The sequence below is a fragment of the Ochotona curzoniae genome, unplaced genomic scaffold (assembly GCF_017591425.1).
Source record: "Ochotona curzoniae isolate NIBS_2020 unplaced genomic scaffold, NIBS_Ocur_1.0 scaffold_461, whole genome shotgun sequence".
Taxonomy (NCBI): domain Eukaryota; kingdom Metazoa; phylum Chordata; class Mammalia; order Lagomorpha; family Ochotonidae; genus Ochotona; species Ochotona curzoniae.
In genome coordinates, this window is record NW_024467120.1 from 228,522 (window position 1) to 244,086 (window position 15,565).

General features: G+C 37.8%; 1 pseudogene; it reads right to left on the reverse strand.

Annotated features, from left to right (window-relative positions):
- Positions 1 to 3,208: 3,208 nt before the first annotated feature.
- Positions 3,209 to 15,565, reverse strand: part of LOC121147733 — a 44,776-nt pseudogene continuing 32,419 nt past the window's right edge.

Consider the following 15,565-nt stretch of genomic DNA (forward strand, 5'->3'; position numbering starts at 1 on the left):
AAATTTATATTTACTTCTTTTAAAATTTTTACCGTCATTCTATGATACAGTTCTATAGGCCCTGGGATCTCCCTATCCCATTCCCAAGTTCCCTCTTTCCCCACCAAATTCCCCTGTATTATTACTATCACGTAGTCCTTCATAAACAGTCACATGTTCATCATTGCAGGCATGGACAATGACAGAGTCCAGCATCGTATTGCCAAGATAACAGTTTCATTAATACTCCATGTTTAATGTGGAAGTAGAGATGCACACTGCACTGCATACTCACATCTGAACATGATAGTCTCTATTATACAGTCACCACACATCCCTTAAATGAAAGTACACAATAACATGAAGAAAAGAACATGAAGAAAAGTAGAAATTTACAATGCCTAAAGTGGCTGATGAAGTGGAGGTTCCACTCTGCCCGTCCGGCCTGCCAGTATCAGGAGATTCTTTATTAATGATTCCATCCCTATCCTAGCTATTATTCCATTTATATCTTCTATGTTACCAAGCCTCAATTTTAGTAAATTGTGTATGTCAATAGATGCATCTAATTCTTTTACATTTTTCAATCTATGTTTGTAGTAATTTCTGATGATTATTCATATACCTATTCTGTCTGCTATGATACTTAAAAATGTAACATAACTCAGAACCAGAATACAAAATGCAATTTGACAATGGTTATCAGAGTAAAAGATTCCAAAACTTATCACAGGGCAGCTATAATTTAAACAGCCTGGTACTGAGACTAGCCATAAAATTCAGTGAAACAGAATGAACAAAAGACTATCAAGAGGCAACAATCAAATGGAAGAAATATTTGTAAATTATGTAACTTACACAAAATTAATATGCAGTATTTCAGGTAGGATGGAGTTGGTCCAAAGAGAGGAGCAAGAAGCCTCTTCTGAGACTCCCATGTGGGTGCAGGTTCCCAAAGTTGTGGTACCTTTACTACCCATCACTGCTTTGCCATTAACAAGTAGGGAGCTGGATGGGAACTGTAGCAGCCAGGACAGGAACTGATGCCTTATTGAGACAGTGGTGTGTTCAAGGTAAAGGTTTAGTGACTGATCCATTGCATCATGTCTTTTTTTCTATGTTTACAAACCAAGCATTATATAAATCTATGCGTCTGAGATTACCTGCAGATAGTAACAACATCTGTTAGCCAACGTATTCATGATTGTTTTTTGTTATTTAATTAGTAGGCAATCTATACTGAGTGAATGACTCTATAATAACAAAGGCCTATTGTGCTGTTTCTCCATGGTCTTTATGGCTCCCAAACCTAGATGCCATTAATCCAAACATCTATCCAGACTGATGGTGGGACTTTTACCTGAGGCAAGCATGCTTCTAACATAATGTTTTTCCCATAAAATATTGTGAGAAGTTTGTGTTTGTCAATAAGGTGAGATCACTTACTAGAATGACTGCAAATCAGGGTTAGTGAAGCCTGTACAAAACTAGTGCTAAAGATAAGAAGTCCTCATATCAGTGGATTAATGAGCAAAGAAAATGTAATACAGATACACTGTGGAATATTATTCAGCCATTAAAAATGAAATTCTGTCCTTTACAACAAACTGATACAACTAGAAACCACTATACTTAATGAAATACACCAGTATTCAAGAGCAAATAGCAAGCATGTTTTCTCTCATCTGTGGTGACTAATACACAGAATATAAAACCACAATATACAGGAGCAAGATTGATACTTCAAGAATTATAGTTTATAGCCTTGTCTATGCTCTTGAGAAAAAACAGGGTTTTCTTGCTTTCCTATATTCTCACTGCATTATTTACTTAATGTAATGTTAATCTTCACATTTTTTATGATTGCTCAAAAATAGCTTTGTGACAGCACAAATGAGTATGACAGTTCTATTTTTATTTATATCATAATGGTGGCTAATCACAAACCAAATTATTATCACATCACAATGTTTTATGACAACAAAATGGCTGTTTCTGAGAGAAAGTGTTACTGCTGGCACAGTGTGTGCTTCATAGCCTCATGAATAATTTTCATGAGACTCTAGTAGTATTATGGTATCAAAATTTGCCATGATATAACAGCAGTATTTATTTATTTTTCTGTAATCAAATTTATTTTCTGTTTAAATTTCATTTGCTTTGTTTTAGTGTAATTTAAACCAGAGACTGCCAAGTAAACTAGGTATTTTGCGTTCACCACATATACCCTCAAATCTCAACAGTTGTTAGAAAACCATTAAAACTCAGGTGCTGGGCTGGTGCTTCCGTGTGTGCCCAGGTGCCCAACACGACAGATGCCAGTGAGAGTTAAGTTCACTACAAGGAGAGGGCTGGACTCCTTACTTCGCGAAATGAGCCATCATGCCCCTCATCCCCAGAGTGATGGTAATGGACCTAACTTACAGCGGGAGCTCGTCCCAAGGATACGCAGCTCGGGGAAGATGGACTGCCCAGCGGAGGACAACAGGGTCTCAGGATGTGGCAGTGACCCTGAGGTCTGAGGACAGAGTGGGAGGGATCTGACTACAGGGCAGGGCGTGTTGCAGGAACAGGGGAGGTTACAGGGGAAGGTCTCTGCCCTGAAGGCTTCAACGCCATTATTCTACTGAAGCTTCCAGGATAGACAGGATTAGACAGAACTGAGACAAAACGCAGACAGAGAAAGCTAATACAAATCTTACCTAGGTGTTCTACCTGCCTTAAAAAAAAAAAAAAAAAAGAAAGAAACAAAAAGAAAAAAGTGGCAGTGAGCAGTGGCTTCCAGCAAGCATCTGGGGCAGCTAGGGTGGCAGCCCAGGGGTGGAGGTGTGTCTAGGCAGGGTCCCTCTCTCCAAGCAGGACACCTCCCAGCTGCAGAGGGCTGCCACACACCCCATCCTGTGAGGACCCGGAGCATTTGCATAGTTTCCAAGGCACAGCTCCAGGACACATGTGTTTCAGGGACAAGACTCACCCAAGTGCCCTACTTCTAATGTTTCTGCACCATGACAATGAATTCCCTCCTTGATTTGTTTGCCTAGCAGGAGCCTGCCAATTGTCTAGTGTTAATGTAAATCACAAACTATTATCTCCGTTTTTGCTAGGTTTTGTGTACAAAAACACTTGAAATTTAAAATACAAAACTCCAATTAAAACTGGAAATTCTTTTTAAAAGGATTTCCCTCTTCAGGAAAACAAGTAAAAAGTGGCCTGTAACTTTACTCCTTACTTAATAGACTTTTTTTGTTTGTGTGTGTGTGTTGGTCACCAGCTTATAGGCCCACATCTGGGGACAGTCAGGCTTGTTGGCCAGTTCCTTTTTCCAGTTGGGTCCCAAAAGACCTCTTAGTCTTCACTGACTGGAATAAAGCCAATCTTCATCAGCTTTGTAGTCTGCTGGTTCAACTTGACTTAGATCTGCAATATCTATGTGGACAATTTCCACTACCTTCCATGTGTTTGGTTCTAAACCATGTACATTTTCTAATGTTCCCAAGTCTGGGTTGTGCCATGCTTCAATTTTAATGGAGAAATCATCTTCCATATATTCATTCGTTACAATATTTCTGTAGTAGGGGTAGGCATTCCAGACTTTTTTTGTGAAACGCCAAGGACCCTTCGGGAGCAATCATCTTCATGAAGGCAGGAACTTTGCTCTTCAGGTGGCAAATTTTGCGAGTGTACTGCCCCATTTCACCATCTTTCTCGTACGGCTCATTTCTTAGCACTTCAATTCCTTCTCCATCGCCAGTCTCATTATCCCTAGCTTCTGCCACAGAGTAAAGCTGTCGAACCTGATAGGCTCCAGTTCGCCTGTTGCGCAGTACTGGAAAGGGACTCCAACATCAGCATCAGAGAGTTTTTTCATATCAGGACTTCACCTCTAGATTTTAAACTAATTCTTTAATGAGCACCATCTTCCTGGAAACCCCACCCCCAACAGCTGCCGCTGCCACTGCTGCTGCTACAGCACAGCAGTATTTATGATATCAGAGTGGTGGTCGATCACATGCTGATTGCTTATTACATCAAAATGTTTTGTCACAAAAAAATGGTAGCCTATTACATAAAAATTTGATTACACCAATCAATGGTTTGTTGGTAATATCACAACTGATTACTAGCTCGTTTTTAAAATATTCATTTATCCTTCTATAGTCCAAAGTTAAACTGAGATGAGAAAGCAGAGATCTTCCATGTGTTGATTCACTTCCCGAATGGTGAGATTGGCCAGAACTGGACCAGACCAATGCCAGGAGCCAGGAGTTTCATCAGGTAATTGCTTTATCTGCTACACCACAATACCAGCCCTGATCATTTGCTCTTAAAGATAGTTTCATGATATCAGACTTGTTGGTTATAACATTAAAGTGGACTATGACAGAGAATTCTCAGATTTATGACATCACAATATATTTCGAAGGCTCCATGTGGCATCATGATATTTGATTGTATAATTTTATGATTGTGTCATCAGAATTCTGAGATTATAATGCCAGTATGCTGGTTTATTACAAATCAGATGAGTGTATCACCATCTTTTCTTTTCTTTTTAAAATTTCCTTTTATGACACAGTTTCAAAGGCTCTGGGATTCCCTCAACCACTCCAAAAAGCCCTCCCCCCATATTGAATTCCATCATATTGTTCATATTGTTACAGTAGTTCAGCTCATATCCAGTCATGATTCTTCATTGCAGGCATGGACTATAGAGAGTCCAGCATCTTATTGTCCACATAAATTCAGCAGTTTCATTGGGAGACCATCCCTGGTCTGAAAGCAGGGCTGGCAGAATATCATTCCCTCCAATAGTCACTATACAACTTCAGCAACAATTTGCAACATCATGAAGTTAATTGACATGGAGTTAAGTGACCAAAATGTTAGAGAATACAAGTTCTTCACCACATCCTGTGTCTACTTCATTGACTTTCCAATTTTAGTTCATACACATCTGGCTGTAATACACCTTAAAATGATTATAGGATACTATTCAGCTGTCTCGTGTCTATTGGCATTTTTATATTTAGCTGCTTATAGTATTCAAGCATGATTTTTACTGAACGTAGCAAGTTTCAGGATAGTCCAAACAGGCTTATAACTCAAACATGTCATATATTAACAATTGAGCAGCAGAAAAGTTTTAGGAGGAATGTGCAGAGAAATCTTGAATAACTTAGTGAGGAATAACTAATCTCTTTTTGTTCTACTTAGTAAGGTGTATGTGAGTCCAAGCTGACTGTTTCCTGTCTGGTTTTAAGCTTTTCTTATTGGTCTCGGTCTATATGATCTAACTTTGGGGACTCCAGAGAGACCCTGATAGTAATTGCAAGAGAGGGTGGGGATCAAATGTTGGAACTAAGTAAGGACCAGGGAAAGCTCCTCTTTCTACTCCCGGTGTTAAGTTGACTTTTCTTCTGTTTCTGAGGAATGCTCAGAGCTTCTGGCTATTGTTCTGATGACATTAGATCCTGTGAGGAAGGATCTGGTCATCTTCCATTCCATGTGGGAGATCCAATAGGGAATGGATGACCTCAGAGTTCATGGTCTACAAGGGCACACCAATTCCCTGTGGTGTCCTTGGCTGTTGGGATACAGTCCTTGGTGCCCATACTGATAGTTCTTAGTGAGGATCTGGGAGTCTCCAGGATTGGGATACAAGCCTCCTCATGTCCTCCACTTCACTCTGGGGTCCCACCCTACTCCGGGCATATGAACACCTGCTAAGAGGCTCTCAGGATCACTCTTGGATTCCCCCTGCATGTCTCTATAGTTTTTGCTAGTGTCTAATACAGATTTGAGTCTGTTGCCTTTTACTTACCAGTTACAATCTTGATAGGTTATACTTAACATCTTCCTCACACACTCTGACAAAGTGGAAGATTTCTCTGCTCTCCCGACCCATTATGGAATCACAGGATATTAAAAGCATATCATGCTTTTCACTTCTTTGATGTAGATCATAAGCAGTGTGTCTCTCACTGATTGTTGGTTCATATATATTATTCCATGTGACACAGACTGAGGTTGCAATAATACAATTCACAGGTACTGTTTTTTAGATTGACATCATTTCATCTTAAATTAAGGCAAACATATGGTATCTAACTTTTGGAATTGGCGCATTTTCCTTAGCATATTGGTTTAAAATTGGGCCTATTTGGCCACAAATAAATGCAGTTTTTTGAATAGCTGAGTATTATTCCATGGAGTATATGAACCATAGCTTTCTTATCTAATCTTCTGTTGCTGGGCATTTTGGTTGCTTCCATGTTTTTGCAATTATTGATTGCGCTGCTATGGACATAGGGGTGCAGCGTGTTTCCAACATTTTCTTCCAATAAGTTTGAAGGTTTCTGGATGTAGGTTTAGGTCTTTTATCCATTTAGATTTGATCTTAGTGTATGGTGAAAGATGTGGGTCTAACTTCTTGTTTATGCAGGCTACCAACCCGTTGTCCCAACAGCATTTATGGAAGAGACCTTCCCATTGCCTGGGACTGTCATTTTTTTTTTCCCAAAGATTATTTGGGGGTATCTATGTGGGTTCCCTTCAGTTGCTTCTATTTTACTCCATTGATTATACTTTCTGTCTTTGTGCCAGTACCAAGATGACTAATTACCACCACCCTGTAAGATGTCCAGAGGTCAGGAATTGTTGTCTCCCCTGTTAACTTCCTGTTCGTTAGGATGGTTGTAACTATTCATGGTATTTTTGTGTGTGTGCGTGTGTGTTTCCAGATGAATCCTTGTATCATTTTTTTCCAGTTCTATGAAGATTGTTTTGGGTAATTTGATTGAAATTATGTTGAATGTATATGTTGCTTTTGGTAGCATGGACATTTTGATGATACTGATTTTATATATCCAGGAACATGGTATGCATATCCATCTTTTGAAGTCTTCTTCAATTTCTATTTTATGGTTTTTTGTAGTTTTCTTCAAAGAGGTCTTCTACACTTTTAGTTCAATTTATTCCTAGACACTTCATTTTCTTCTCTGTTATGTTGAACGGTACCTTGCTGGTTAGATCTTTTTCCATCTTAGGGCTGTTTGCATACTCTATGGCTGTTGGGTTTTGTGCATTTATTTTGTACCCTGCCATTCTACCAAATTCTCGTATGAGTTCTAGCAGTCTCTTGATTCTTCTATGTATAGAATCAGGTCATCTGTGAATAGTCAAAGCTTGACTTCTTCGTTTCCCATTTGAATTCCTTTGATTTCTTTTTCTTGTCTTATGGCCTTTCTGAGCACTTCTAGTACTATGTTGAGTAGCAGTGGAGATAGTGGACACCTTTGTCTTATTCCATATCTCAGTGGAAAGGGTTCCAATATTTCTCCATTCAGTGTGATGCTGGTGTTGGGTTTTCATATGTTGCTTTGATTATGTTGTGGATTGTTCCTTCTATGCCTACCTTGGTTTGAGTTTTTAATATGAGATGGGTTTAAATTCTGTCAAAAGCTTTTTCTGCATCTATTGACACTTTTAAAAGATTTTCGTTCTTCAATTTTTCGATGTGGTGTATTACATTTATGGATTTATTAATGTTAATCCTACTTGATCCAGATGAATGATCTGTCTGATGTTTTTTTGATTTCTATTGGCGAGGATTTTGTTGAGAATCTTTGCATCAATGTTCATCGGGGATATTGGTCTACAGTTTTCCTTCTGTGTTAGTTCTCTATCTGGTTTTCGAATTAAGGTATGTTGGCTCCACAGAATGAGTTTGGAGGGGTCGCTTGCTTTTCTATTGCCTCAAAGAGTTTGTAGAGGATTGGGGTTAACTCTGCTAGGAATGTTTTGTAGAAATCTACAGTGAAACCATCTGGGGCTGGGCTTTTCTTTGTTGGAAGGTCTTTAATCATTGAATCAATCTGTAACCCCGGTATAGGCTTGTCCAGGTCTCCTGTTGCCTCTGGGCTAAATTTTGGTCCGTGGAGGGAGTCCAAAACCTTTCCATTTTCTGGTGGTCTTCTGATTTGTTGGAGTAGAGTTGTGTGTAGTAATTTCTAATTATTTTCTTATTGCTTGCAGTGTCTGTTGTTAGGCTGCCTTTTGCATCTTTGATGCTATTAAATCTCGTTTTTTTCTTTTTTTTTATTTCCTTGTCAATAAAGAGTGTGGGGTGTCTATTTTGTTTCTCTTCTCAAAAAAAAAAAAAAACAACATTGTGATATGTTTTGTGTATTTTTTGTTTATTTTGATTCCTATGTGGTTTATCTTTTCCCCTGTTTTGATGATTTTCTGGTTCCTATTGCATTTGTGCCATTTTGCTGCTGTTTTTTTCCAATTTCTGTAAGTGTGTGTTTTCAATTCCTGTAATTTGTATCTTTCTTGGGACTTGACATAAAATTAATTGCTATGAACTTACTGTGTAACACTGCTTTGGCAGTGTCCCACAGTTTTGGAATGTTGTATTTGAGTTTTCATAAAATTTTTTATCTTATTCTTAATTTCTTCTCTGACCCATTGTTTATTAAACAACATATTGTTCAACCTGCAAGTGTTTGCATACTTCCTGGGACATTTTGATTTATTGATTTCTAGTTTCACTCCTTCGTGGTCTAAGAAAGTGCATGATATAATTCCAATTTTTTGAAGTTAGTGAGACTTGCTTTGTGTCCTATCATGTGGTCGATTCTGGAGAAGGTGCCATGCACTCCTGTAAAAAATGTATATTCTGTGTTCATAGGATGGAAGGTTCTGTAAATGTCTACTCAGTCCATTTGTTCTATTATTTGTGTGAGTTCTGTAGGTTCTCTGTTGTGTTTCTGTTTTGTTTATCTTGTTTTGGTGTTAATGGTATGTTGAGGTATCCTAGAATGATTGTCTTTGTCTCCCCTTAAGTCTGTCAGTAATTGCTTCATGTAGCTGGGTGCACTTGTGTTCTGTGTGTAGATGTTTATAATAGTAATCACTTCCTGATGATGGCTCCCTTCAATAATATAAAATGTCCTTCTCTGTCACTTTCGATGTTTGTCACGTTGAAGTGTATATTATCTGAAATTAGAACAGGTACACCAATGTATTTTTCTCATACATTGGCGTGAAATATCTCTTTCCATCACTTCACTTTCAGTGTGTTAGCATCTTTTTTGGTTAGACGTGTCTCTTGCAGCAACAGATAATTTTGTCCTGCTTGTTAATCCATTCTGTTAATCTGTCTTTTGATTGATGATTTTAGGCCATATGTGTTTGAGTTAATTTTGAGAGGTTGCGATTTTGACTTGTATTGTGTGTGTGTGTTTGTGTGTGTTTTCGCGTGTTGGTATCTCTGTCTTTTCTTATGTGGCCTTTGGTGGGGATGTCTTCTAATTTGCCATCTTTGATTATGGATTGTTCTTTCTTTTCTTTCTTTCTTTCTTTCTTCCTTGCTTTGTTGCTTTCTTTCCTCCTTTCCTTCCTTCCTTCCCTCCTTCCTTTTTTCCCTTTTTTATTTCTGGATTTAAAACATTTCTAAGGAGATTTTTTTTTTTAGAACTGGTTTGATGCTGGCATAATCTTTTAGTTTCTCTCTGCTATGGAAGTAGTTAATTTCATTCTCAAACACAGGCAAGTTCTTTGCTGGCTACATTATTCTTGCTTGGCAGGTCTTTTCAGGATTTGGAAGATTTTACTCCATTCTCTCCTTGCTCGGAGGGTTTATTCTGAGAAGCCAGCATTGATTGTGACTGGTTTTCCTCTAAATGTAATCTTGTCTTCTCTTCGTAATTGTTTCATAATTCTTTCCTTGTATTCGTTGGAGGGGAACTTCAGCACAGCATATCTGAGTGAGGATCTCTTTTTGTCAAATTGGTTCTCTGTCCTTCCTGAATTCGGGCTGGATTCATGTTCCCAGTATTTTGGAAGTTCTCCTCTATAATTTCATTGAGCACCTATTCCACACCTGTCTCTCCACTCCTTCAAGAAGGCTTATGATTCTGGTATTTGACTTTTTCATGTTGTCTTCCATTTCCTTTATGGTCTTGTTGGGTTTGTTCAAGTTTTTCTCCAGGTGTTTGATGTTCTGTGTGTTTTCATTCTGGCTGTCTTCCATTTCAGAGATTCTGTCTTCTGCTGTATTCATTCTGTTAGTTAAGGTTTCAACTTTGTGCTGCAAATTAAGGATCTCATTTTGGAATAGTTTTGTTTTTGTGATGATGTCATTTTTGGATTCCTTGAGCTCCATCGTTCTTCATTGTCTCTGAAGAGTTTTATTATTATTTTTCTGACTTCCCTATCTGATTGTTTGTCAGTTTCTTCATCTGTCATCTCCACAATTGACCGCCAGCCATTTGGTGACTTTTCAGGGTGGCACTGGCTTCTTGCTCTTAATAATTTCTTTCCCTGTGACATGGCCCCTTGCCTTTGTGTTGTCTTGTTGCCTGTGGTATTTGTCTCTGCTGTGTTGCTGGGGTATTTGAGAAAAGAAAAAAAAAAAAAAAAATCAAAGTCAGCAATAACTCAGGGTACCCACAAGGTGGCAGCAGAGGCCTAGGCTTGGAAGTAAACTCTTCCAGAGTGCCACCTTGTGGGTGATTCGAGTTACTGTCGACCTTTATTTATTTATTTATTTTTTTCCTGGTGCCTGCTCTTTTGCTGGCAGAGCTTGGTTCTTGTCAGTCTTGTTCACTCCCGCAACTCTGTGACCCTGTGGGCATCTCAGTCGTGGGTGATATGAGAAGTAGGTGTTAGGTTTCCCTTTTTGTGAATTTCCTTGGACTCCGGATTGGTGCAGGCCAGTGTGGCAGGATTCTAATTCCCATGTTCACCTGGTGGCTTTGATTCTTTCTGCACAATGGCTTTCTCTCCTCCAGCCAGACTGCCTAACTCCACATCTGCCGCATAGCCCTCATTTCAGACACCCTTTGCCTTGTTTTTTTCCCCAGGGTTCAATCCCCCTCTTTGCTTGCTACGGGCGGTCACTTCCCTGTCTTAGCGACTCACTGAAATTCGTTCCCTGAATTTCGCTCACCGAATTTTGTTTGAGTCTCCGTAGCCCAAGGAGCCGTCCTTCACTCTCTCAGGTTGCAGCTCACACTGGTTCACGTCTGTTTCAGTGCTGGGTGCCGTCTTTCTCAGTCCTGGTGACCCTCGAGCATTTCCCCCGTGTTCCTTGGGATTCTCTTCCTCTTGCCCTCACTTCTGTCAACTCCCGTCCTCCACTTCCCTAACTCTTGGTCACATCAGTCTGCCACCGTCGGCCATCTTAACGTCTCAGCACATTTTCCTAACTACAATTGTGGTTTATGAACTCAAAAGTAATAATCTCATAATTCACAATGGATTGTATGATTCCATATTTGAGTATTACATCTCAATGGTAGTCTTATAACTAATTGATGATGACATCAAAATATTCTTATAAAATTAATGGTTTATGTATTCAAAGCTGAACATGACAGCATAGTGGTTGGTTTCTGACATTCCATTGATAATGATTATACAAGGGAAGTTTAGGGAAATCAGAAAAGGGTTTCTGTGATCATTGCGGAATGTTTATTACATAATAGTGGCTAATAATATAACATGACTATAACAGCACTATGGTGTTATGAAAATAAAATGAATTGTGGATCAGGAAAACTATTTTGTTGAAATTTCAGCTGATTTGTGACTTAACCAGGACAAATTTATAGCAGATTATGCTTTTTCTCGTACTACAATCTACTATGACCTGACAATGATGATTCATGAAATGGCAGTTAACAAAAAATTTTGATTATAACATCAATTGCTGTTTCATATTGTCTTGATTAGATCAACATTGGATCAAATTTATTATATCAGAATGTTAGTTTGTCTTGAAACATTGTCTACATTGCTATGATGCTTTTTGTGACAATAATGTTACGTTCAGGATACCAGAACTGTGTATTGTCTCACAATTGACTGTGACTTTTCAATGTTTCTTTTTCTGAAAATAAATGACTATTTCAGACATCAAAATTGATTAGGCAGACACAATATTGTTTTTGACATCACAGTTTGTTATTCTTGCAGAATGTTAGGTTTCTGAAGTCATAATGATTGTACGACTTCACATATTTTATGATAGAACAATGATAGCTTTGTGACAGCATGAATGATTTATGACAATTTTGTTGTTATTTTATATCATAATGGTGGCTAATCACAAACCAATTTTATTATGACATCACAATGTTTTATGACAATAAAATGGCTGTTTCTGACAGCAAAAGTGTTATCGATGGCACAGTGTTTGCTTCATTGGTTCACAATTGAGTTTGATGAGACTCTAGTAGCATTGCTGTGACATTACAGCAGTATTTATGATATCAGAGTGGTGGTTGATCACATGCCAACTGTTTATGACATCATAATGTTTTATGACAGAACACTTGTAGCTTATTGCATAGAAATTTGATTATACCAATTGATGGTTTGTTGGTAATATCACAAATGATTAATACCTCCTTTCAAAAATTATTTATTCTCCTGTCAGCCAGAGTTAGACTGAGAGGGAAAAACAGAGATCTTCCATGTTTTGATTTACTTTTCAAATGGAGATATTTGACAGAGGTGGTCTACACCAACCACAGGATCCAGGAGTTTATTCAGCTGATGGTTTTACCTGCTACAACACAATACCAGTCCTGATAATTTGCTCTTAAAGGTAGGTTCATGACATCACACTTGTTGGTTATAACATCAAAATGGATCAATACAGAAAGTCGTGGTGTTTATTTTGACGGCTCAATTTTGTAACACCGTGGTTAATAATAGCATAGTTCATTTATATCACAATGCTGAGTTATGACATCACAACTCAACATTATGTGGTGCTTGCCTAATATCAGAATTGTTTATGACAGCACAGTGGTTGATTTATGATATCACAATTGAGTATTATCTCTTAATGGTAGTTTTATGTTATCCCAATTGTTGATTTATGACTTTATAATTGATTGAGATGGCACATTTGGTTTGTTGCTTCACCATAAACTATAATATCACAATGGATGTTTTATGATGTCACAGCGAATTTTCATACTACCCAACTGTGACGCCAGACTTTCACTAAAATTTTAAAACATTGAAATTGTTATTTATTGCATAAAATTGATTATAATGGCACCATGCTAATTTTATGCTATTTCAACAAATTCTGATACCATGAAGGGACACTTTTGAAGACACAAGGGATTGTATGCATATAAATTGTAACTTCATTATGTAAGTTTATGATATAGGAATGGTGGCTTAATAATTCAATTGTGTTCATGATACTACAGTTTTCTTCAAATCATATTTTGTTTGTGATATTTCCATTATTCTTTATAATTCACAAGTGACTGTGACATCAGTGATTTGTCACTAACTGATGGATTATGAAATAAAAATTTTTCATAATAATATCATTTATGACCTAATATTGATGATGTCACAATGATAGGTGAGGCTACAATTGATTTAGGAATTTGCAATTTATTGATATCAAAATAGTGCATTTTTATACCAATTGTCATTTATTACTTACCATTTGGGTATGACTTCACAATGATTATTATAGCATGCATGGATATATCATATGTAGACAGAAAAGACTTTTTTTTTCGCTTCTTGCCAAGGAGCTACTGGTATATTATGAATGATTCCAGTGAGCCAGAGTAACAATTTTAAGTCATTACCCATAAGTACCAAATGATGGGAATAATAAATTAGGCTTACCATGACAAATATTTCATGGCCAAATGGGAGAGGTTTTTTTCCCTGGGTGTATAAACAAGTGTCACCTCAGAGAAACTTGCTACCTAATGCATCAATTAAACATGAATTGGTACACAAACATCTCTCTCATTTTTTTTTAACTTCCTTAGATAAAGACACAGACACGTTTCTATATTGTACCTCCAGGCATTTTCAGCAAGATAGGCACCAAATTTATGAGGGCAGAGCTAAGACTGGGGAAGATTATCCAGCTTCACTACCATTTAAAGTAGGGAATTTTAGGTTATATTGGCATACAAAGTGAGCTAATGAGGAACGCATGAATAGGAGAATGACGGTTACAGTTGTAAGTCATGACACAAGTAGGAGAACACCAGCCATTCTATAATAGAAGTCATGAGGATGGAGTTGTGGTGAAGTGAATTAAGCTGTCACTTGCATTGTTGGCTTCCATAGGGACACTGGCTTGGATCATTTCTGATGGAGAACTTTGTTAATGCAGCCGAGAAAGCAGCAGAACACAACGCAAGTGCTTGGGTCTCTGCACCAACGCTGGAGACTGAGATGATGTTCCTGGACCTGGCTTCATCTTGGCCCTTTCCAATCCATTGTGGGCCTTTGTGGAGTATGTCAGAGGATGGAACATACTCTAAGTATGCCTTTCAAATAAATAAAACTAATATTTTAAAAAGGGATAGAAGGGCTGGCATGAAAGCCTAGTGGCTAAATCCTTGCCTTGCACAGGCTGGGAACCCATAAGTATTCTGGTTCAGGTCCCAGCTGATCCACTTTTCTTCCAGATTGCTACCTGGGAAAGCAGCAGAGGATGGCCCAAAGCCTTGGGAAACCTCACATCTGGGAGACGTGTAAGAAGCTTCTAGCTCTTAACTTTGGATCAGCTCAGAGCCAGCTTTTTCACCCACATTGGGAGTGAACCATTACAATGGAAGATCTCTCCAGCTATCCATAAAATCTGACTTGTTCAATAAAAATAAATAAAACCATTTTTTTTTTGCAAAAGGGGGGGGTGGGCAATAGAAGGCATTGGTACCACAGCAATCCTCTCACTGGTATCAAAAGCATATGTAAGAGGGATATGTATCTGTGATAAAAGGAGGCACCAGAATCCATCTGGTTAGGTGCTATCCTGGATCTCAGAGTTGTGTCAAAAGTGAGCTGTCATTTTCAGGACCTGAAACTGTGGTTCAAGGTTTTGTTATTGAATGATTGATCATACCTTATGACTTATAATCTTATAAGTCATATTATGACATAATCATGATGAAATTGATGAGATTAATGAGACCTTAATGGTAGGCTTATGACATCAGAATCATACCACATATGAAATGAGCATGATATAAAATGTTTTGTTACAATACACTGGTTTCTTGCATCAAAATTTATTGTGATGGTACAATGGTTGGCTTATGATATCACAATTTTTTTAGGGTTACAATCGCTGGTTTATGACACCAGAATTGATTTTGTTGACACAAGGAATAGTCAGCACATTTATCATCACAATTAATCATGATACCATTAAGATAAGTTCATAATATAAGCATGTTTTCTGATGGCAGAATGATTGATCTATAACTTCAAAACTAACTATGACAGCTCAACTTTACATTGTAATAATTGTGATTTATCCTGAATCAATGGACTATGATCTTACAAAACTTATATCAAAAATTTTACAGCACAGTCATTGCTTCATTACATCACATGCTGTTATTAAATTACCCTAGAAAATTTATGTCAGAACTGTGGTTTAACCCAAATAAGTTGAGTATGACATCAAAAAGATTATATGAGATTCAGTGTTGGTTTATGAAACCAAACATTGATTTTGAAGGCACAGTTGTATATTTCTGTTATCACATTGATTATGGTGGAAAAAACAGCAAGTTTC